This window comes from Neovison vison, chromosome 4 (genome assembly GCF_020171115.1).
Source record: "Neovison vison isolate M4711 chromosome 4, ASM_NN_V1, whole genome shotgun sequence".
In the NCBI taxonomy this organism is placed as follows: domain Eukaryota; kingdom Metazoa; phylum Chordata; class Mammalia; order Carnivora; family Mustelidae; genus Neogale; species Neogale vison.
The window spans coordinates 158,471,935-158,494,521 of record NC_058094.1 but is presented as its reverse complement, the minus strand read 5'-3'; the positions used below and the strand labels follow the sequence as shown (position 1 = coordinate 158,494,521).

General features: G+C 38.7%; 1 protein-coding gene across 4 annotated transcripts in view; it reads right to left on the bottom strand.

Moving 5' to 3' along the window:
- CDK14 (cyclin dependent kinase 14) overlaps positions 1 to 22,587 on the bottom strand; it is a 570,565-nt gene that overhangs the window by 357,351 nt on the left and 190,627 nt on the right. The window lies entirely within an intron of this gene.

Below are 22,587 nucleotides of genomic sequence, written 5' to 3'. Positions count from 1 at the left end.
ACACTACAACATGAACTCAGTAGGACAGGGAGGAATTTACCAGTTTGTTTGTCAATAATTCTTCTCTGTGTTCTACTATTTCTGTATGGCCCAGCAGACATCTGTTTACGAAACATTTACTCTTTTCCATCTACCTGTAAGTCGTTGTCCTTCCCGTAGAAGTCCCAGACTCCTACCCCCTTTTCCTCAACTATGGAGAGCATGCAAGCTTCAACTGTCTGCTTGCCTATGAGCTTCATCCTCTTAGGGAGGCCTCATATATACACAGTCAAATTTTATTTTCTCCTCCTAATCTATCTCATGTCAATTTAATTCTTATACCAATCAAAAGAATCTTGAGGGATAGAATAAAATTATTCCTCCCCAATAACCCGTACTGTAAACTGTGAAGAGTCAATGTCCCCTACTTCCAACGTCCCACTTCTTACCGCAATAGAAATGGTGAGTGTATCTTGACCCTCATCTATATACTCAGGGTCTACTCGCTCCCTTGGCAAAAGGAACTTAAGGACCCAAGGGAATTGAAAACTCATGTCTTCACAGAATCCTGCACAAGAATGTTTAGAGTAGCTTTATTTATATTTGTCTAAAGTTTTTGGAAGCCACTTCAGTATAGATGAATGGATAACTAAATCATTTAATATGCATACAACGGAAGATTATACAGTGCTAAAATAAAATGAGCTATTAAAACCTGAGAAGACCTAGATGGACCTTAAATGTGTATCAGTAAGTGAAAGAAGCCACTCTGAAAAGGCTGTGTGCTCTCGGGTTCCACCTATTCAACCTTCTTGAAAAGGCAAAACTATAGAGATGATGAGAGATCAGTCACTGCCAAGGGTTGGGACAGGGAGTGAAGGGGCTGGGGGAGGAACAGAGGAAGAGCAGGGGATCTTTGGGGCAGTAAAACCATTCATTATCTATGGGACTTACAGACTGTATCTATGAGACTGATGGGTACGTGTCATTAGGTAGTTGGAAAAACCCATAAAGCTGTACAGCACACAATGATCCATAAAGTAAGCTACAGTATGGACTTTCAGTAATACTAACGTGTCAATATTCATTCGTCAACTGTAACAAATCGTAACAAATCTGGTGCTGGGAGAAAGGCTTTACAGGAACACTGTTTTTTCTGTTCAATTGTTCTGTAGACCTAAAACTATTCTTTTAAAAAAAAAAAGTGTATTAAGTTGAAAAAAACAAACAAACAAACAAACAAATCCACATACATTCAACCGAATATTCCAGATCGGAGAAAAAGAAATTTTAAAAATAATATGTAATTTTAAAATTAGGAATTACGCCTTTTTAAAAAATCTTTCCCAACCTTGCCTTCCTAGTAGAACAGGCATCTCCACAGAGATAGCCAAAAGTGCCAATACTTAGTTTATGAAAAAGGAAATGCAGAAATCAATGCTTCATTCAAAAACTCAGTCAAATGAGTAGATTAATAGCTTACAAAACTTTCTGGTTGTTAAATTATAGCATTTAAGAGCTTCCCTCTAAATTACTGGAGGTTGAACTCAGACATTTACATACAATGCACTCTAACAGCTGGAATTAATCGGCATCCTTGCTCAACTTTTCTGGAAAGAATTCTTCTGAGATAGCTATAATTGCAAAGGCAATTTCTTGAAATTTCTATCCAAATGACTAATCAAGTCTTTGATTTAAAAAAAAAAAAAAAGTGCTAGGAGTTTTGACTACCAGAAGCATAACTTCCACATTCTGTGTGATTTTTATGTTAATCTACACCCTCAAAGGCTCCTTTCCAAAATATGAGTACTAACATTTTTTAAAAATGATAAATCTATGATACAGAAATTTTGTCAAACAGAATTAGTCCTATTAGCAAAACAGCTTATTAAAAATATTCCTATTTACTGAGTCCCTAATATTAAAAGTTCACACCATCTGAAAAATTCTGTTACTAAGAACTATATTTGTTATAATTTGAGCATCAAGCTGTCTCTTAAAAAAAAAAGTCAGTCAAAAAAAAAAATCTGATCTAAAAATAACCACTTCCAAGATAGGAGTTTGTATATACAAGTCTCTACTAATATACCACAGCAAGAAAGGCAAAGGCAACTACTATAAGCACGACATAAATATTTTCTAGCTCTAAAGAAGTCCCTCCAAGAGTAACTGAACTTAATTTTCAGAAATAATTATACTATGGTTTTAGTGGTTTTCATAAGGCATTTTACTTAGATTTGCGAAGGACTACAACTATTGCCATTATTTCTCATTCATATAAAACTCTCCCTGGAGGGCTCTAGGGGCTCATCCTCCATTAAATTAACAAGCTCTGGCCCAAGTCAGAGGCTCCCTTACATAGAAACACAATCACAGAACCAGAGCTGGCCACATTTCATTCTGTGAACTGGAGCACAAAGTACAGGAGTACAGTCTCTATCTCCTGGCTACATTGTGAAACTCAAGTCACTTGAGCTGAGTATATAAACTTTAGTTATGTACATAATACCATTCTTTATGAATAGGCTTCCAGTGATTCAGATGTTAATTTGGCCATGAGTCCTGAATTGAAGCCAAAATTCCAACAGCATAGGCTGTACAACTAAAGGTAACCTTTCATGATTTCCTGAGGAGTATTTAATTGCTTGTTTGAGCCAAGAAGGGCATAAACTGAAAATCTACCAAAACAACTTAATCAGCAAATATCTGAAATGTTGCCAACAAGAGCAGTTCCATCCTTGTGGCCATCTGACACAATGCAATCACAGACTACTTTTACTACCATTTTAAATTTTTCTTGTTGTTGTTATTATATCATATTCACCATTACCATTATTACCATCACCATCAAGTCTATTACTTATAATATTAACAAAAATAACTTACTTTGTAGACTTGACAATTTCATCAACCCTGGAAATGGTTATAATAGCCCATCGAGCAAAATGACAAAGTACATTATTTCTTGCCCCTCATTAGAGATACTCTAAGATGGGGCACCTAGCTGGCTCAGTCGTTAAACATCTGCCTTCAGCTCAGGTCATGATCCCCGAGTCCTGCACTGAGCCCCTCACTGGACTCTCTGCTCAGCAGGAATCCTGTTTCTCTCTCTCCCACTCCCCCTGCTTATTTTCCTTTTCATGCTGTGTCTCTCTGTCATACAAATAAAATCTTTTAAAAATAAAAATAAAAATAAAATAAAATAAAATAATAAGGATACTGTAAGAAATTAATGATCTGCTTTGTTGAGTAACATCCAGAGCCACACAGCAGCTGACAGTGGCAAGGGCTTAAAACCAGGTCATGCCACTCCACATCCACATTCTTTCCACTACACCATGTTACCTTTCATTAGTTATTGTTCTGTTGGGATTTAAGAGAACAAAGGTAGAATTATTGATTCCCCAACAGACGCACAGGTCCCCGGAGAGCAACTCTTTCCAAAACTATTTAGGTACTATCCCATACGAATATTATGTTCACTCTTAGGATGACAGAGATGGCTACGAGGGTTTTGGACACCAGCCCCACTCCTCTATGAATTGTGTGGTTGGGGGTAGGCTGCGTCCCTTCCCAGAAGCTTTGGTTTTTCTCACCTCTCAAATGGAAATAATGCCAGCAGCTATTCCTCACAGGGTGGTTGTGTGGATTAGATGAGATAATACATATAAAGCAGAAGTTCAGTGCCAAGCTCAATGGAGAATCAATGTTGTCTGTCATCATTATGATTAATTTTCCTAAACTTTGCTCTAGGCACACCTTCCTCTGTGAACATAAGCGTTCCCTGACAAACCCCATCTCAAAAGAATCTTCATTTACTTTGGACCCTCCGTGTATTTATGGAAACTTTGCCATACTTGCTCATGTACAGCCTTAAAAATGTTTAGTTCTGGGGCACCTCTTGTGGCTCAGTGGGTTAAGCCTCTGCTTTAGCTCAGGTCATGATCCCAGGGTCCTCAGGATCCCAGAGCCCACATTGGGCTCTCTGCTCAGCAGGGAGCCTGCTTCCCCCTCTCTCTCTGCCTGCTGTTCTGCCTACTTGTGGTCTCTCTCTGTCAAATAAATAAATAAAAATCTTAAAAAAACAAAGTGTTTAGTTCTTTCATGAAATTTTGTCTTATTGTTTGAAGAGGAAGAATTGCTTCCTTCTATTTGCTTTTATTTTCCAACATATGGGAAGTGCTTGGTATGTGATACATTTATTGAAATATTGTGTATTCAAAATAACAATCTGGAAATGTGTGTCCTCTCTGTTCCAGTCCCATGTCATCACAGCCTTTAATTGAGCACTTACTGGATCTGGAGCTTTACAATCATTATGTCTAATCCTCACAAGAATCTTGCAAATGAAGACAGCATAGTTACCACCCTTTAGAGAAAGCTAAACAATCTGCCCAAATTCCCATACTTATTGAGTGCCAGAATCCAGACTAGAGACCAGGTTTGGCTGATCCAAATGTTCTCTTCCTCTCTATAGCTTGCTACCTGCACTTCTTTTTTTGTCCTTCCAATTTGTTGTATTAACTTACATCACCCAGGGAAAAGTAAAAAGTCCAATAGGGTCTTTTCTCTCTGTTATTGGAAGCCTCTGTACTATGAAAAAGTACATCCAAGTTGAATGATATAGCCAAAGAAAACAACTAATAATACTTTCCTCTACTTCAACCTTCCCTTCCCAGATACTCTGAAGAGTACAATGGGAGATATTTTTTCAAAAGATTACTGTTCTACTTAGAACACCTAAGGAGAATTGTAATCAACTGTTCTCTAACTCTTCCTGAAGATAAAACAAGAGTAAAGACTTCCTTTGGGATAGGAGGAATTAATAAGACAAAGAAAAACAATCTGATAACTAGGCTCTATTGAAAGAAAAATTCAAGACTCTGAACATGAGACTTTTTTATTTTTAATTTATAATAATGTTGGGTAGCAGAAAGACGGGTTCAACAAATTCATACTCTTCCCCAGAGCCACCATGACAAGGGTGGTGAACAAAGAGGGCCAAGTTCATGACTCCCCTCTATCATCTCTACATCAGTACTTCCAGGAAAAACAACAAACCCTCTGTCCACAGAAGAACTTACACAGTTATCGGCTTGCCAAACAGAGAGTTAAATTTTTAAAACTTTCTATCAGAATATAAGATACATATAAAATAAGTACTGCTCGCAGTAAAAAGTTCACATCCATGTAATCAGCACTGGATTAAGAAATGAAGAATTCCTACCATTCCAGAAACACCCTCACCCTTGTGTGCTCTTCTAAATATGACTGCTCCCCAAGAGTTAGCATTCTCCTGACCATGACATCATAGATTAGTTTTGCCCATTTTTGTGACAATTATCACATGTTCTTTTGTGTCTACCTCTTTTCAGCCAATATTATGTTTCGTTGCATGTAAACGTAGCTTGCTCACTGAACCACCTAAGTTTTGAAGGGGAAAGCTGACCAGAAGGATGTTCACGGTGCTGCCCAGGGAGGCTGCTCTGTGGATAAAAAAAGAGGTTACTGAGCAGTTGAGAGGGAAGGTGTGGAGGGGAACACTGTACTTGGATATCAGGACAGGAAGAACATTCCTCAAGGGGGACTAGAATCACAGGGAAGGAACAACAGGCTACACTGGCCCAAAACAGTGTGAGAGAGTGAACTGGGACAAGAGAATAAGGACACTACTATTAACTCATAATTTTACTTCAAGTCACCCACGCAGGAGCCACACAAATTCACAGAAACATGTAACTCTGAAATTCAGAAAATGTCACCCCTTGAACTCAAACACAATCTTTCCAGAAAATTCCCTCCAGCTTATCTCATCACACTATTAGGTGTTTTGTTTCATTGGTTGTTTTTTTTTTTTTTCTGTGCCACTTTCAAAAATGATTGGGAACTAAAATAGCCATTCAATGAGCTTCTAATATGAGGCTTGCATTCTGCTAGATTCTGCCAAAAATAATAAGGAAATTAAATGTAAGTCTCCCAAAATAATTAATGTTAAAGGTAAGAGCAGCACACAGAAAGCTAATGAAGGAATACAATGAAGTATACAACAGGGTACGGAACTATAGAGTACTAACTATAAGCAGGACACAGAAATTGGGTTTCAAAGCAGAACAGAAGACAGAGAGGGGAGGGATGTTGCAGGGGGAGGCTCCCAGAAGCAAAGGCTTGAAGGACGATGCGGAGTACACTCTGGGTGGGCAGGACTATCAGTAGGCTACGCAGCAGACTACATGGAGGATAAGCCTTCCTCAGCTAGAGGGGAGGGAGGCAAGAGGCAAGAAACAGTCCAGTAGCAGGTAGGGTAGGGCCAGGTCATGGTTAAGGGAGGGCCCTGGAAGTCAGGCAGGTCATTTACCTTGAGGAAGCAGCAGGTAGGGAAGCACCTGAGGTTCCTAGAGGAAAATGAAAAGCTGAATGGGTCCCAGTGGATCCGGAGGAGCTCACAGCCCTCTCAGCACCAGCTCACCTGTCCCTCGGCTGCTGCTCCACAGCTGTGTCCTTTGCTGGGAAGAGTCCTTAGCTGTAGACACAGCCTATCCCTCCTCTCAGAGGGAGATTGGCTCAGAGGTAGGCATTTGAGGGCAGAAAGGAAGAGATTAATATGGTGGCTGCAGACCAAGGACAGGGACAGCACAGATGAAATGAGAGCGCCCCTGAAGTGGAGCGCATTAGTCCCCGCCATGGGGGGACCTTCGAGGAGGGGTGTGTAAGGGTCTGGCCCTTTTTCTCAGAAAGCAACAACTCCGGAGGCCCATCTCAACTCTGAACCCTCTGGAGGCTAAGCTGAGCCTTCAGGCACTTCACTGCAGTCAGCACTTCCCTCTGCCCAACCCCATCCCCCTCGCTTCCTGGCAGGTTTACCTCCTGAAGTCCGCACCCCAATACACCTGCACAAAACTCTGCCTCTGAGTCTGTCTCCAGGGACCAAACCCTAGACTGTGCTTAAAAAGGGCTAATCCAACAGCAGAAGGTAGGAAACACTGAAAGGAGGGAAGGCATATCAGTGGGGCCCAGAAAGGAAATTATTTCAGGACCTTCACTACTTTACATTGGGCAAAAAGAGCAACGAAGAGGATGAAAATCATGGCCACTTTGGTGACAACTGTACTGACTATTTATAGAGAGAGGGGAGTCTGACATAACACCACCCGGCAGACTTCTTTCCGCCAGTGGAAACATCACTGACTCCGAATGCAGCGGGATCACTGGTCCATGGCATTCCGAACAGTTCGGCTTGGTCACGCCGAGGTGGAGGCTATAGTAGCACATTATGTAAGAATCACCTCGGGCTGTTTGAATTTGGGGGCTGCAACAGTCAAAGTTGGAGATGGGGGCTGGGAAACCAGCACAGGGAGGTGACAGCTGGTACCATAAGGGTAGATGAACTTTCACAAGGAAGCGAGGAGAGCCGGGTCCATGGGTACGCAGGATGCCCACAGGACGTGGAAAAAAGAGAAGTCCTCCAGAGAGAAGAGAGGGGACTCCAAGATGTCAGATTTAGCAAATAAAAATACAACACAGGATGCCTCCTTAAATACTGCAAGAGTCATACATTCTCCAGTGGTAGCAGCAAAGAGTATAAAATGACAAAATGGTGTTAAGGAGGACCAAAAATTTGAAAAGGATATGTGTTTTTGTTAAGTAAAGGTCACTGATACTCTTTAAAGGAAAACATTCAAGTTTTTAATTTGAAAAACTCTATAAAAGAGTAATTGAGTTCTATCTTTGGATTACCATGCCTGCTTTCTAAACTTAATGGGACTTTGGATCAAATTATTCTTTTAACAAAATTATCACAAAGCAAGGAGTTTCATTCCTCTCTAGAAAGGGCAAATATTCAACATGAGAACCCCCCCTCTTCCTACTGAGGGAAGGTTTCCTCAAAAAGCTGGAAGCTCTAAAAAGGCTGGTTTTCTACATTATTACATGCATTATAAATGACCATATAAAACCTTAAAGAAATGTCTTCTCTCTCTTCTCTAAAAGCTACAAATTGCTTATAGTGATTACATGAACTCAGGGGGCCTACAGCAATTAAAAAGACAGTTCCCTACATGTTTATTTCTATGAAATTAAAAAAAAAATCACACCCATCAGGGAAATGAAAAACATGAATTACACTTATTAAACACGGGTTATCTAAAATAAGCTTTTAATTTGCAGAGATGTAGCAATGTATATATTCATGTGCATGTGTGCAGAAGGAACTGTATCTTGAAAATATTAACATTAAAAAAAGCTTGCTAGATACCCTCTGGGTCACATAATGCATAACAAATCACTTCAGTTACTTTCTTGTAAACAAAGAAAAATAAACATTCCTCATAAGAACACTGCACAGGTTTGAAAATCTCAGCTCTTGACTGTCATATCAAATTTCCTTTTGCATTATACTTCATCTCTGAAATATAAAGGCCATATACTGCCCTCACATGACACATAAAAGCTTCCACTAACAACTCCATGCACAGAGGAAAGCAATATATCACCATACTTAAGGATTTGCTTAGATGCTTTATGAAGCCCAAAAGCAATACCCAGGCTTATCAAATCATTGAAATAATATGCCTATATATTTCTCTGGCCATATTTTTGCTCCAAGTATATAGCAATATGTATAATAATACGGCAGCACATGAAAAGTTTGGGTAACAAATAATATATATACACACAAAAGACTGGCCCATTTGCTCTTTGTATGTTTTAAGATTTTGTTTTACTTGAAACATTTTAGATTGATGAAGGTTTTACTTTAAGAAGTAAGGCAGGACTTCCTGTTAAATACTGACGATTTAATACCAGCTAGTTTTCCCATCCAGTGCATAAAATTTAAAGTTGAGGGAAAATATTCCTAACAAACCAAGTTTACTATAGTTTTGTGACCTTATTTTTAGTAGTTTAGGTAAATCAGAAATTATAATAGCATAAGCTTGTTGGCTCAGTATTTTCAATAATCTATTACTGAGGTAAAAACCTTCTAGATGGATAAGAAACACCTAGAAGTATAACTTTTTTCCAACTGGAGCTAAGCTACCAGAAGTCTCCTATTCTGAAAACGTCCAAGTACACGTTTGTTCAAAAACAAAACTGTGTAATAAGCAGCTATACTTTCATGTTTTCCTATTTTCAGTTTGATTTAGCTCCCTTGACAGAGCTACACTTAAAAAATATTTTCTTTTGCACTAATTACTCCACCATGTTAAGTATCAGTAAGTTCTGTTCTATCAAACACTTTATGAAAGGGCGGGATGTCTATAGTATTTGATTAACCTATGTTGCCAATATTTAACTCGTTATGGATGAATCCCTGCCATCAAGTTGCAACTGTTTTCTAAGTGCAGTTCATGATTCTGCTAGAAAGAGCTAAGAAAGGAAATCTGGAGTGGGAGTAGGCACTCTAGTCTGAGGCTCTGCGCCAATGAAGTAGCAAATCACGAAAGGGTAAAATCTGATCCACTGTAATCCTGCCTTTGAGGAGTAGCACAGCCTAGTATTAAAAGCTGTGATGTAAAATAATAATAATAATAATAATTTTAAAAAAACCTATGATGTAGCGTCAGACAGACCTGGCTTTCAATCCATGGTAATCAGTCAGTCAGTTAGAATGGGTAGGTGGTAGGAGTTACTGGTTTCCTTTACCACCATTAACCATCTACAACATCCCAAATATCAACATAAATGGACAGAAGGAAAGACCTACTCCATATCCAGACCAAGTCCACAGGAGAGTAGAAATGTTTACCTGCTTCCCCTAAGACTTACAATCTTTATAGAATAATTAAAGGCATTTAAAAGCAAAGTCACAGACAACTATTTATTAAATGGCTAGAATGCATTCAGATCTTCCACAAAATATTATCTTTATCATTTTAAACAAACCCAATCAATCTGCTGCTCATCATGGAAATTGCCTCAAATCTCTGACCCACCCCCAAAAGAGCCCCTACAGAAAAATTAATCCTAGTCTTCATCAATAAAACTTTTATAATAATCCTAAGTACTTCAGTGAAACCAAATTATCATCATTAAAACTGACCCCTGCTGCTGGTTCCTGCCTACACTAGCCCTAAACTTTAGGATAGAAGGAAGGAGTATCAGCTCAGGAACACAGAACCACTGCCAAGATCTTGCTTATTATTTCCCTTAATTCTTTTTCTTGGGCCCTGTTCAAATGGTTAGGGCTTTTAAAAAGTGCTATTATCAATTCAATTCTTGTGAGTATATTCAGGGACTTGACTTAAGATGGCACATATCCAAAAAATATAAATGTCCTCCACTAAAATTTCCTGTAGCTTTCTACTGCTAAACTTTTCCCACAATAAACTATATGGTATGTTTTTTCCACACATGGTATTAATTTGCTTTTTAAGAAATTAAAACACGAATTATTTGATGGTCTTTTGAAGAATTTCACCATATCCCAAAATGACAGAAGAAAATGAGAAATACAGAGAAACCTACATGACATCACTTTTTGGCACATTCCACCAAGATCAGATATAATCTGTGGTGTGAACTGCATTTTAAAGATGTTAATTCACTGCCAGATCTCTAACCACCTTTCTCTACCGTAATGATTCACATGACTCTCACACCAGATCAACTCTCCTGATCTTGGTACTTCCAACAATCTACTGAACTCTCTGGGACTCAGTTTGTTGTTTTGTGAAATGAAGGAACCAGATTACAAAATGACCAATGTTCTTCTGTTCTTCTCAGCTCGACAATCCTACCATTCAGGGATTTTTGTTTTGTTTTAATTTATTTATTTGACAGACAGAAATCACAAGTAGGCAGGCAGGGGGCGGGGGGGGGGCGGGGATGCAGTCTCCTTGCTGAGCAGAGAGCCTGATGCGGGGCTTGATCCCAGGACCCTGGGATCATGACCTGAGCCAAAGGCAGAGGCTTTAACCCACTGAGCCACCCAGAAATTTTTACTCAGATAAATGGCTATCACCTCAACCTCGGCATATGTAAACACCATCTATTCAGTAGCTGTGACCCTAAAGGAATTGCCACCTCCTGCTTCCTGTTTCTATAAATGGTTCTCTCCTCCTCAAATTCACCCTTGCTTAAGACACTCAAATTGTTCTTGGCTCCTTACTAATTCCCTCAACTAGACACATTCTTCCTTTTCAGTGTCTTGTTCTATCTCCACTTTCCCAGACTTCATGATATTCCCTTACGGATCCTGGGTCCCTATGATTTTTGCTCACCAGCTATCCCAGATATTAATGACTCAACAACAACAAAAGAACTCATACTATTGTAACACATGTGACAGTAACAAAAAACAATTTAAAAACAGACGTCCTAGAAACTAAGACTTTGCAGAGAATGTACACCCAGGTTGCCTTTTTAGTAGAATAACAGCAAACAAAAGAATGGCTAGAGTTTTCATCAGAAAGCATTTAGGGCAACCAACCCACCCACCCCACTGTCAAGAGATTTGAACTCCTCTAAGCCAGTCAGACTGGTGATGGGGCTGAGAGGGGGAGGAAGTGCTATTTCCTACCTAAGCCAGCTACCCTGGCAGGCAGGCCTTTCTCTGTTCATTTCTCTGTATACGAATCCTACCTACCTGCTATGATCTAATTGTTTGTGCTCTCCCTTCAAAATTCCTATGTTGTAATCCTACCCTCAAAGGTGATTGTATTAGGAGGTGGGGCCTTTGGAAGGTACACAATGTTCTTTTTAAGAAAAGACCCCCACATGAGAGACTATGGACTCTTAAAAACAATCTGAGGGTTTTGAAGGGGTGGGGGGGTGGGAAATTGGGGAAACCAGGTGGTGGGTATTAGAGAGGGCACGGATTGCATGGAGCACTGGGTGTGGTGCAAAAAACAATGAATACTGTTATGCTGAAAAAAATTAATTAATTAAAAAAGAAAAGAAAAGACCCCCACAGAACTCTTTTCTGCCATGTGAGAATAAAAGGATAAGCTGGAGACCAGGGTACCCTAACCACCCCAGCACCCTGATATGGGACTTCCAGCCTCCAGAACTATGAACAATAAATTGCTGTCCACGAGCTACCCAGTCTCTAGTATTTTGTTATCACAGCCTCAACAAATTACACACTGTCTTTAAGTTCAACCCAAATCCCATCTCTTCCATCACCACACCAGAACTCTCTTTTCATTTTAATTCAAAAACTACCATGGCACTTTTCATTACTGCTTAAATTCATTAAAATGCTAACTGAAGTCTGGGTTAGTTCCATTTTGGTGACTAATGGGAACGATCTAGGATATGACTAGCCACTGCTTGCTTCACATCACAACCCACGGGATTTAAAGGTCATATATATATGTATATATATACACACTATATTGTATATACGTTTATATATATATATATACACATATATACATAGTTTACAATCAAAAACAACTGACCATGTCATTATATTTTGTGATAATAATTAATAATTATACATAATGACCATATGTCATTATGATAGGACCATATCATGAAGTATAATGTAAGTGCTATAAATAAATGCTAAGACGTAAGGGTATAAGCGAAAACAACAACAAAACAAGCAAGCCAAAGCAGCACAAAAAGAGATTATTTCTGCAAAAACCAGCAAAGGTCTCAGAAAGAGAGAGCACTTTAACAAGGTCTTGAAAGATGGTCAAAGCGTGGGCTACCTGGTTGGTGGGGCAGTCGGCTGAGTGCCAGACTCTTGGTTTTGGCTCAGGCCCTGATCTCAGGGTTGTGAGACTGAGCCCTGCGTCTGGCTCAGCGCAGACACTGCTTTGGTTTTTCTCTTCCTCTCCCGCTGCTCTCCCCCCAACAAAAAAATTTTTCTAATCTTAAAAAAAATATGGTCAAAGCAGAGTTGCAGACAGGCTGGGAGAACTCAGGCTTGAGAAAAGGCAAAGGACATTCCTTCCTCCAAGATAGAGCCTCTGTGGCCTCCTCTTCACTGTGGAGTCATGAAAGTTCAACCCGCCAGCTGTCATTTTCAATCAGCATCTCCTCTGCGTAAATTACACAGGGATACTTTGCTCATCCTGGGTTATTTTATCTCACGGAACAAACAGTATGTTGTGATTAAAGTTGTTTGTCAAAAACTGACAGCAATGACAGGCAGCTTCAAAAGGTTCTTCACTGCAACCTCATAGGGTTTCTCTTTTCCTTCTTCCAAATGGTTACGGCAGGTCAACTCAGTACCCTGCTACTGCTCCTTATTCTCTGTCTTTCTGGAATGATGAGGACTATAATATTGCTGAAGTCAACACTGGGAGTAGGAGACAGCTTCTGACAAGGAACTGAATTGATGCTTTTTTTTTTTACCAAGTTCTGATGTGACATGTGACCCACCAACACTGCTCAGGTGTCTTCACTTCTCCCATTAGTTTCAAGACTCTGACTTACCAGCAGGTTCCCACTCACTCTGCCCCCCCAACAGACTTCTGTAATTGTAGTCCTACAAATTCAACTGTCAACATGTTTATCTTTCTCCACTAATAAATTTTAAGATCTTTGAGAATAGGAGGTGTCAGTTTTTAGAGTCAACAAAGTGAAAATAATACAAGTTTAGAGAAACTGGAAAAAAGAGAGATTTTCTAAGTTTTGCAATGTAATAATTAACTTATTATTAATTAAGATTTAATGATCACTAGTGTTAACACATTTTTAGCTAAGCATATATTTTTAGCTAAGCCTATAAATGTATTTTAATAAAATTAGGAGAATATTTATTTGAGGTATAATTTATAAACCATAAAATATACCCACTGTATGTATAAAATTTAATGACTCTGAATAAATCTAGAGTTCCACAGCCATTATAACTCAAATTTGTCAAGTCATAAAAACAAACTAGCACAGGAACAATTTCATGTCACCAGAGTAGGTGACAGTTTACGGCCAATCCTGGCTCCCAGCTCTAGCCCCAGGCAACTACAGGTCTCTGCTTTCAGTCTTCATAGATTGGCTCCTTCCGGAAATTTTATGTATATATGACCAGGCTTATATAACCAAGCATAGTGTTTTCAAGGTCCAAACATGCTGAAGCACGTTATCAGTAGTTAGCTTCTTTTTATCGTATGGGATATGCAACATTTTGTTTATCAATTCAACAATTGAGGGACATTTAGATTGTTTCCTGATTTTGCCTATTCAGCATGGTAATGTTACGAATATTCATGTACATGTCTTTGTGCAGAAGTATGTTTTCCTTTCTCCTGGGGAGATGATATGATACCTAAGAGGGGAAACACTGGGCTATATGCTAATTTCATATTCAACGTTTAACAACTATCCAAATGTTTTCCAAAGTGGCTGTCCCATTTGACATTCCCACCAGCAAAGTACGAGGGTTCCAGTTACTCCACATCCTTTGTCAACACTTGGTATTGTTGGTTTTTTTTTATTATAATCATTGTATTGGGTATACAGTCACATCTCACTATGGTGTTAATTTTCATTTAGTTCATGACTAACAACTTTGAGCATCACTTCATGGGCTTATTAGCTACTACTATGTCCTCTTTGGTAAAATACATACTCAAATTGTTTTCTCATTTACAAATTTGGAGCAGGTCTTCTAATTGTTGACTTTTGGACTTTCTAATGTAATTTAGATATTTCAGACATAAATCTTTTATCAGATATATTATTTGAGAATATTTTCTCCTAATTTGTGGCTGATCTGAGAAAGTCTTTAACTTTCATTTTCGAAGGATATTTTTTGTTACTTGTGGAATTTTCGGTTTATAGGTTGTTTAGTCAACGCCTCTTCCTTCCTCCTCTGGTTTAGATAACAGGTTAGATCTTAAACATACTTTCCCCACCCCCCTAAATGTAACAAGTCGCTTTATAACTATTGCCTTCAAGATTTTCTCTTTGTCTCTGTCTTTCAGAGAAAAACTTAGAGTATGACAAGTGCAAATTTTAGTTCCTTTACATATTATCTAAGACGGAGGTCATTTATCTTCTTGAATTAATAGATTAATTGCATTTTTCAACAATTAAAGTAAGTTTTTAGCAATTATTCTTTCAAATATATTTTTGCCCCTCTGTCTCCTCTAAGACTGTCAACTTCCTTTCCAATATACATGACATATCTATTTTTTAATGAATATTAGAGTCTCTTTGTTTACTATTGTCCTTGACTATCCCCTTACATTAAAGAATTTACCTTAATCTAGAGCTTGAAGATAAATGACACTAAATTCTGCCAGTGGTCAAGACACTGGTCATGAATTAATTACTGTGCATAGTTGGTCATCCTTTGACATTTCTGTCCATAGATCACACATAGATCAACAATACAACTTCAAATACTGAGAAGTAACAGAGGCGCCAATGGACTGAATTTTTATACAGCAACCTACAGCAGCAACGATAATAATATCAAGATAAGCAGTTTATATGTAGATTATGGACTCCGGTAACTTTAGATTAGAAATTCTGAAGAGAAGAAAGTACCATCCTTGAAACAAACATTTTAGTTCAAAAACTCCAGTTAAAATCCAAACTTAACTGTTTATTAGTAAATAGTGTGATATAAGATAACTTGTTATCTCCAGGCCTCCATTACCACCTCTTAATACAGAGATATTTATATCTACACATAACACAGGAATACTGGGAGAATTAAATGAGGTAGCATTTTTAAAAGGTAAGCATAGTAGATACTGGAAAACGTCCTTAGCCAATTATAAACACCTCAGATTAGAACTAGTTGTATAATCCTAAAAACATTTAAAACATAAATGTATCACAGCTCAATTTACATTTCCAATAAAATATTTATATTTATATTTCCAAATATAATTGGAAATCTCTATTTCCAAATAAAATAGAAAATATAATATAAAATTTTTCACAAACTTAAAGGGGACAAAAACTAAGTTACTTCATTAAAAATCTGCATCCTTTAAAATTAAAGACATGCAAAGGAAAACACATGATTTTCAGTTTTTAAAGTCACATGATCTAACAGCTTGCAAATTTTTTGTTGATATCAACTGGCAGACACCCATCAAATTATTCATTCTTACAAGGAATAACAATTTTGGCAATTAACATAAGCTTACTTAAAGTTGAAGTCTAGACTCGTAGATTTTTATCTTCCATTTCAAGAAAAACTTGTCTGTCAAATGTCAAATGCTCTGAAGCAATTCATGTTAATTTTTTCAGTGACAGACATAAAGGATTATTATTAGAGGGTTTAAAAGAAATATTTTAAAAACAATAAATGTGCATCACATTACAGCATGTGTGTATGAAGCAAACTGATGATACAATTAAGGATCCTTTACCCAGGTAATGATTCATGCTGTACTATTATTTTAATCGTAAAGCTGTAAGATCATACAGTCCAAACCTCTTCATTACAAAGATGAAGAAATTAAAGACTAAATATGTTAGGTGACTCATTTATGCTCATGTAGCTAGGGGCACAGCCTTCACCAAGACTCAATATTTTCCAACTTGCTCTAGGGTGCTCTCCCAACTGTACTTCTCTGCTTAGCCTGAAAAGAATCCATATACAGTTTTGATCATAGAGGTTTCTGTCTCAACAGTGATGCAATATAGTAGAATAACACTAAAGGATTTGGAATTTATTCGTTCATTCTGTCATTCACTCACTCAGCACATACTGAGTGACCATCAGGCATCAGGCATCAGGTACTGGCCTGGATACTGGGTAGAAGACCCAAATTTGCCATTTACTTATATGACTTTGGACAAAAATCTCTTTAGATCTCAGTTTCTTAATTACTAAAATGAAGATACTATCAACCTTTCTCACGATGTTGAAAGAATGACTAAATGAGATTATGTACTTGGAAGTGTGGGGTAAGGTCCCCAATTTAGGTACAACTGATGTGTCATCTGAATTGCACCACCATATAAACAACTGCCACATGAAGGCCAGATCTCAAACGTTAACATGATCAGGACTGAACTTCTTATCTTTCCCCTCCTATAACCCTCTACCCCATAGTGCCTTTTTTACTATTGGCTTCACTATTTATTCATGAATGTCAAAATCTTGGAATATTCTGAATATCCCATTTCTATCAAGCTCCATATGTAGTCAAGCGCAAAGCCATACCAGATATCCCTCTTAAGTCCTTCCCAAACACATTCATCTCCTCTTCCCCCTGCCCCCCCTCAACTGCCAAGGCTTCTTTATAGAGCTTTATCATTTTATGCCCTATGTACTTCAATATCTTTTAGTCCCTCTAAACTAGCTGCATAACCTGAACTGAAAATAGGGAGATTCAGTAAAGAGCTGCATGTAGAAGGGTGAGGGGTGCCAGGGTGGTTCAGTCAGTTAAGGGTCTGCCTTTGGCTCAGGTCATGATCCTGGGTTCTTGGGACTGAGTCGCGCATCGGACTTCTTGCTCAGCAGGGAGTCTGCTTCTCCCTCTACATGCAGTTCCCCTTGCTTGTGCTCTCTCTCGCTTTGACAAATAAATAAAATCTTAAAAAAAAAAAACTGTTCTCTATTAGAGTATCTAGATTTCTCTTAACATAACTCTTGCCTAAAAACTATTAGGTATTCAAAAATTCACAAAAGATGATAACCGGTTCCCTTCTATCCTTTCACTGGGCAAATCTTAGTCAAAAAAAGAATAAAAACAAAAAACAAAAAACAAAACAACTGTTGAACACCTACAATATAGTATCACAGAGCAAGAATACAGACATCTCGAAGTTGTTTGTACAGATGGATAGCCTGGGGCACCTGGGTGACTCAGTCAGTTGAGTGTCCTACTCTTGATTTTGGTTGAGGTCGTGATTTCAGGGTCACAAGATCCAGCCCCGTGTCAGGTTTGGTGCTCAGTGCAGAGTCTGCTTGTCCTTCTCCCTTGCTCCAACCCCCACTTGTGTTCACTCTCTCTATTTAACAAGTAAATATTTGTTTTTAAAATTTATTTACTTGACAGAGAGAGAGATGGTGAGAGGGAACGTAGCCAGGGGGAGGCTCCCCACTGAGCAGGGAGCCTGACATGGGTCTGGATATCAGGACCCTGAGATCACGACCTGAGCAGAAGGCAGACACTTAATGACTGAGCAGCCCAGGAACCCCAACAAACAAACAACTAAATAAAATCTTAAAAAAAAAAAAAAAGAAAAAAAGATGGCTATTCTAAAAAACTTTACTCGTTTTCAAACCATCCCAGTATCTCCTGACTCTACTCTTACCATCAAAATCCATGAAGATATCATATGAGAATAAAAAAATAGAAAAGCTGGCCCACAGCACTGCTGCTTAATTTCTCTAAGCTGCCATCAAAAACAGAATGAGTCCCAAAGCACCTGAACCTGAATTAAGCCAGTTAAGCACTCTAGCTCTGAGATAAAATTCAAAGGCTATCTCTGGACATAAATCCAGGTAAGATTAGAGTTGCTGACAAGTATTTCTACTTTAGGTGAAAATTATGTGTTAAAATCTAAATTCCCAGGTAAGCTTCTAAGTGGCAAGCTGCCACTTGAAACCTACTTTCTGCTTTCCTCCTTTAAAAATCTTCCTGCTGTTGACATTTTGTGAATAAGGAAACTGACCAAAATAGCAGAAAAGAGGCAAACTCAAATTAAAGTTCTTCATCTCAATTGAGCAAGCCATGCTACACCCTCAACAATGTAAAGATGGAAAAACGTAAAAATGCAAAAATGAGCATATCCCAAACAGCACCCACCCCAATCCTAAGTTTTTCAAACTCTAGCACCAGATACACAGAGGAGTTATTTTACATGAATTATTATTAATAGGGAAAGGAAGCAATGGTGCTAGCTTTTGCTTCCACACATACAGAGCAGAAAAATGAGAAAAATAAGACTGAGAGGCGGGAATGAGAAGGCAAGAGAGGAGTAAATTACCAAAACTGATCCAAAGTTTAATTCCTCTTCTTACTATCAAGTCATTCATCTCCATTTAAAAATCACCGAGAAGTCAGATTTTATTAGGAAACCTCAAAATACTTTATTGAACGTAAAATACGATGTCATTTTGTAATCTGTTCCTCCAGTCCTCAACAATTCTTGCAGCATTCCCTGATCCCCAGGGTAGTCAAATCTCTGAGTTTGAAGACCCCGTGGGAAAACAAAACTGTAACATGGAGGGAGATGGTTCCTGAGAGATGGCACAAACCAGCTCCTGGGTTCCACAATCAGGGTTACAGAGGCCCAGAGCCATGAGGTGGTGTTATAGACTGAAGCACGTCCCCCAAAATTCACATGTTGAAGTCCTAACCCCAGGACATCAGCACGTAACTGTACTTGAAGACAGGGGGGTTTCAGAGGTAATTAGGTTAAACTGAGATCATTAGAGTGGGCTCTAATCCAGTATGACTGGTGTCCTTACAAGAAAAGGAAAGTGGACGCAGGTACAAGGGAAGATGATGGGAACACACAGGAAGAAGATGGCCATCCACAAGCCAAGGAGAAATGCTTAAAACTGATCCTTCCTTCACGGCCCTCTGAAGCAGGACCCTGACACCCCGACCTCAGACTTCCAGCCTCCAGAACTATGACACGATAAATTTCTGTTATCTAAGCCATTCAGCCTGTGGTACTTTCTTTCAGGGGCCCTAGCATAGTAATATAGGTGACTTGCCTCATGTTGTCTGCTAGGTGATGGAAAACAGAGCCAGGATCAAACCCAGAACTCCAGACTCTAATATCCATGGGGCTTTCCATCTCACTACATTCCCATCCAATTTAACTCCCTGTTTTTGTTCAAAGTCCTCTCCCACAAAAGTCTTAACACGTATCCAGCTTGTTAAGGACCACGCTAAATATATACTGTTTAGGCTGAACTCTAGTGAGCTCCACTCCCACATCGCCAAGAAGACATTTTCGTATAGATGTATCACAAACTCAGAGAGTCCAAAACCCATATTCACTACTCCACAGCGTTAGCATGACACCATTTTGGAACCTAAGAAAGTATGGGTACAAGATCCGATGCCTTGGACAAGTCATCTAACCTCTCTAAGCCTCAGTTCCATACTCCTAACACAGATTCTATAAATAGTATAAACTCTATACAAAAGCCCTTTGAAAGGCTCATGTGAAGATTACAGTAGATAACTGCCCTTGTGAACCACAAAATGTTAAAAACAACACAAATTATTTCTCTTTCTGGCATCATTTTTTTACTCATTCAAACTCAAAACCACTTTTGTTTCTCTCTCAAATAATTTATAACCAGTAATCCACCATGCTCTAGCATTTCTTTCCCTACAAATCATTTTTTTGTCACTGCTTTCCAATAAATCCAGGTCCTAATTTCAAATCTGCACGACTTTGAATGACTGATTTATCAGCTCCAGATTCCTCCTCATCTAATCTGTATCATACCCTAATATCAGATTTATCTTCCTAATATACTCAGCTCCAAAGGCTTTAGAGGCTCCCAAACTGGGGGAACGAAGTCCCAGCCACAGAGGCCTGCATTCTATGACAAAACTGCCTCTCAGGGCCCATTCCCAAGCTTCTCTCTAGGCTTACCTTGTGCCCAACAGCTTTGCCTCATACCCAGGCAGTATGAACAGATCGACAACAACTTCAGATTGACCCTACTTGTTTGTCCCCTTGAACTTTCCACTGATGAGTCCAACTGTCACCACTGGATCCTCTAATACCATTATAAACTTTATTTGAACCTTGAACCAAGGCTGGCATGAACAGCAAGGGCAGGCTGGGAAACTGCGGTGTATACCCCGCACATTAGGGAGTGTGCCTACTGCCCAGTTTCATGTCCTCTTGCTTCTCTGTTGGCCTAGCATCTCTTTGCCCCTTTCCTACTCCCCAGCACTCAGGGTCTACCAAAATCAAATTCAAGAGCGCTTCACCGTGCCTCCCTCCAGAGCGATGGGAACCACTGCTCCATCTCAGCCAGTGGTTTCCAATCCCATCAGACTGAGCACCCTCTTTGTATAACAATATTTGTAAAGATGCCTTTACAAGAACATTTTCAGCTAAGTAGGAATGAAGGAAAACAAACGAAAGTTCTATGAATAGCAGAATGAGAGGTGAGAAAGTGAAAACAGAAAGGAAGCCTCTCAGAAACAAATGTAAATTGTAATGATAGTTGTGAGAAACAAATCAGACCAGTGACAGACTACATTTAATTCCCCAATATCTTAATGATATTCTTGCAGTAAATCACTCAGTTATTTTGTTGTGAACCAGCTATAGTTCCCTCAATGCAAAAAATAAACTGAAGCCTTATGTCAAGATAATTTGTACTTTTTAAAATGTAGTGAAGGGAGTATAATGCTACGTGAAATAAGTCAGTCAGAGAAAGACAAATACCATATGATTTCATCCGTATCTGGAATTTAAGGAAAAAACAAAAAACAAGCAAAAAGCAGAACAAGCCAAAAAACAGCCTCTTACATACAGAGAACAAATAGAGGGGAGGGAGATGGGTAGGGGGACAGGTGAAATAGGTAAAGGGGATTAAAAATACATTTATCATGCTGAGCACTGACTAATGTATAGAAGTGTTGAATCACTATATTGTACACCTGAAACTAACATAACACTATTATTAGAAGTTTCTTAAAAATGTAGTGGAAGGGGGCACCTGGGTGGCTCACTGGGTTAGGCCTCTGCCTTCAGCTCAGGTCATGATCTCAGGGTTCTGGGATCAAGTCCCACATCAAGCTCTCTGGACAGCAGGGAACCTGCTTCCCCCTCTCTCTGCCTGCCTCTCTGCCTACTTGTGATCTCTCTCTCTGTAACATAAAGAAATACAAAATCTTTAAAAAAAAAAAAAAAAAAGTAGTGGAAGGGGGTGCCTGGATGGCTCAGTTGTTAAGCCTCTGCCTTCAGCTCAGGTCATGATCTCAGGGTACTGGGATCAAGCCCCACATCAGGCTCTCTGCTCAGTGGGGAGCTTCCCTTCCTCTCCCTCTGCCTGCCTCTCTGCCTACTTGTGATCTCTTTCTCTCTGTCAAATAAATAAATAAATAAAATCTTTTAAAAAAATGTAGTGGAGGGAAAGCTATTAATAAAAGTTCTAAAACTGGGGTGCCTGGGTGACTCAGTGGGTTAAAGCCTCTGCCTTCGGCTCAGGTCATGATCCCAGGGTCCTGGGATCAAGCCCCGCATCAGGCTCTCTGTTCAACAGGGAGCCTGCTTCCCTTCCTCTCCCTCTGCCTGCCTCTCTGCCTACTTGTGATCTCTGTCTTTCAAATAAATAAATAAAATTTTAAAAATAAAAATAAAAATAAATAAATTAATAAAAGTTCTAAAACTGAACTGAAAATTTCCCACTAATAAAAAGATATTTTATTCTCTTGGGAGTAGAGAAACTATGCAGAAATAAAGCAAAACATAAAACAATTTTATTATATAAAAATTAAAACATATATGTAACAAACTATGTTGTAAAAGAAATTTTTAGAAAAATGACAGAATGAAAGAAAATATTATAAGATAAATGATGCTAATATATAAAGAGTATCTCTAAATCAATAAGAATAACCAATAGAAAAAATGGTAAAGGACAGGAGCAAAGAAATCAAGAAAGAAGAAATACAAATAACTAATAAGATAGGATGAGACCACTATTTATAAGGACTTTTCTTTAAAGTCATGAATATAAAGTAATGTTTAATTAATGTGTAC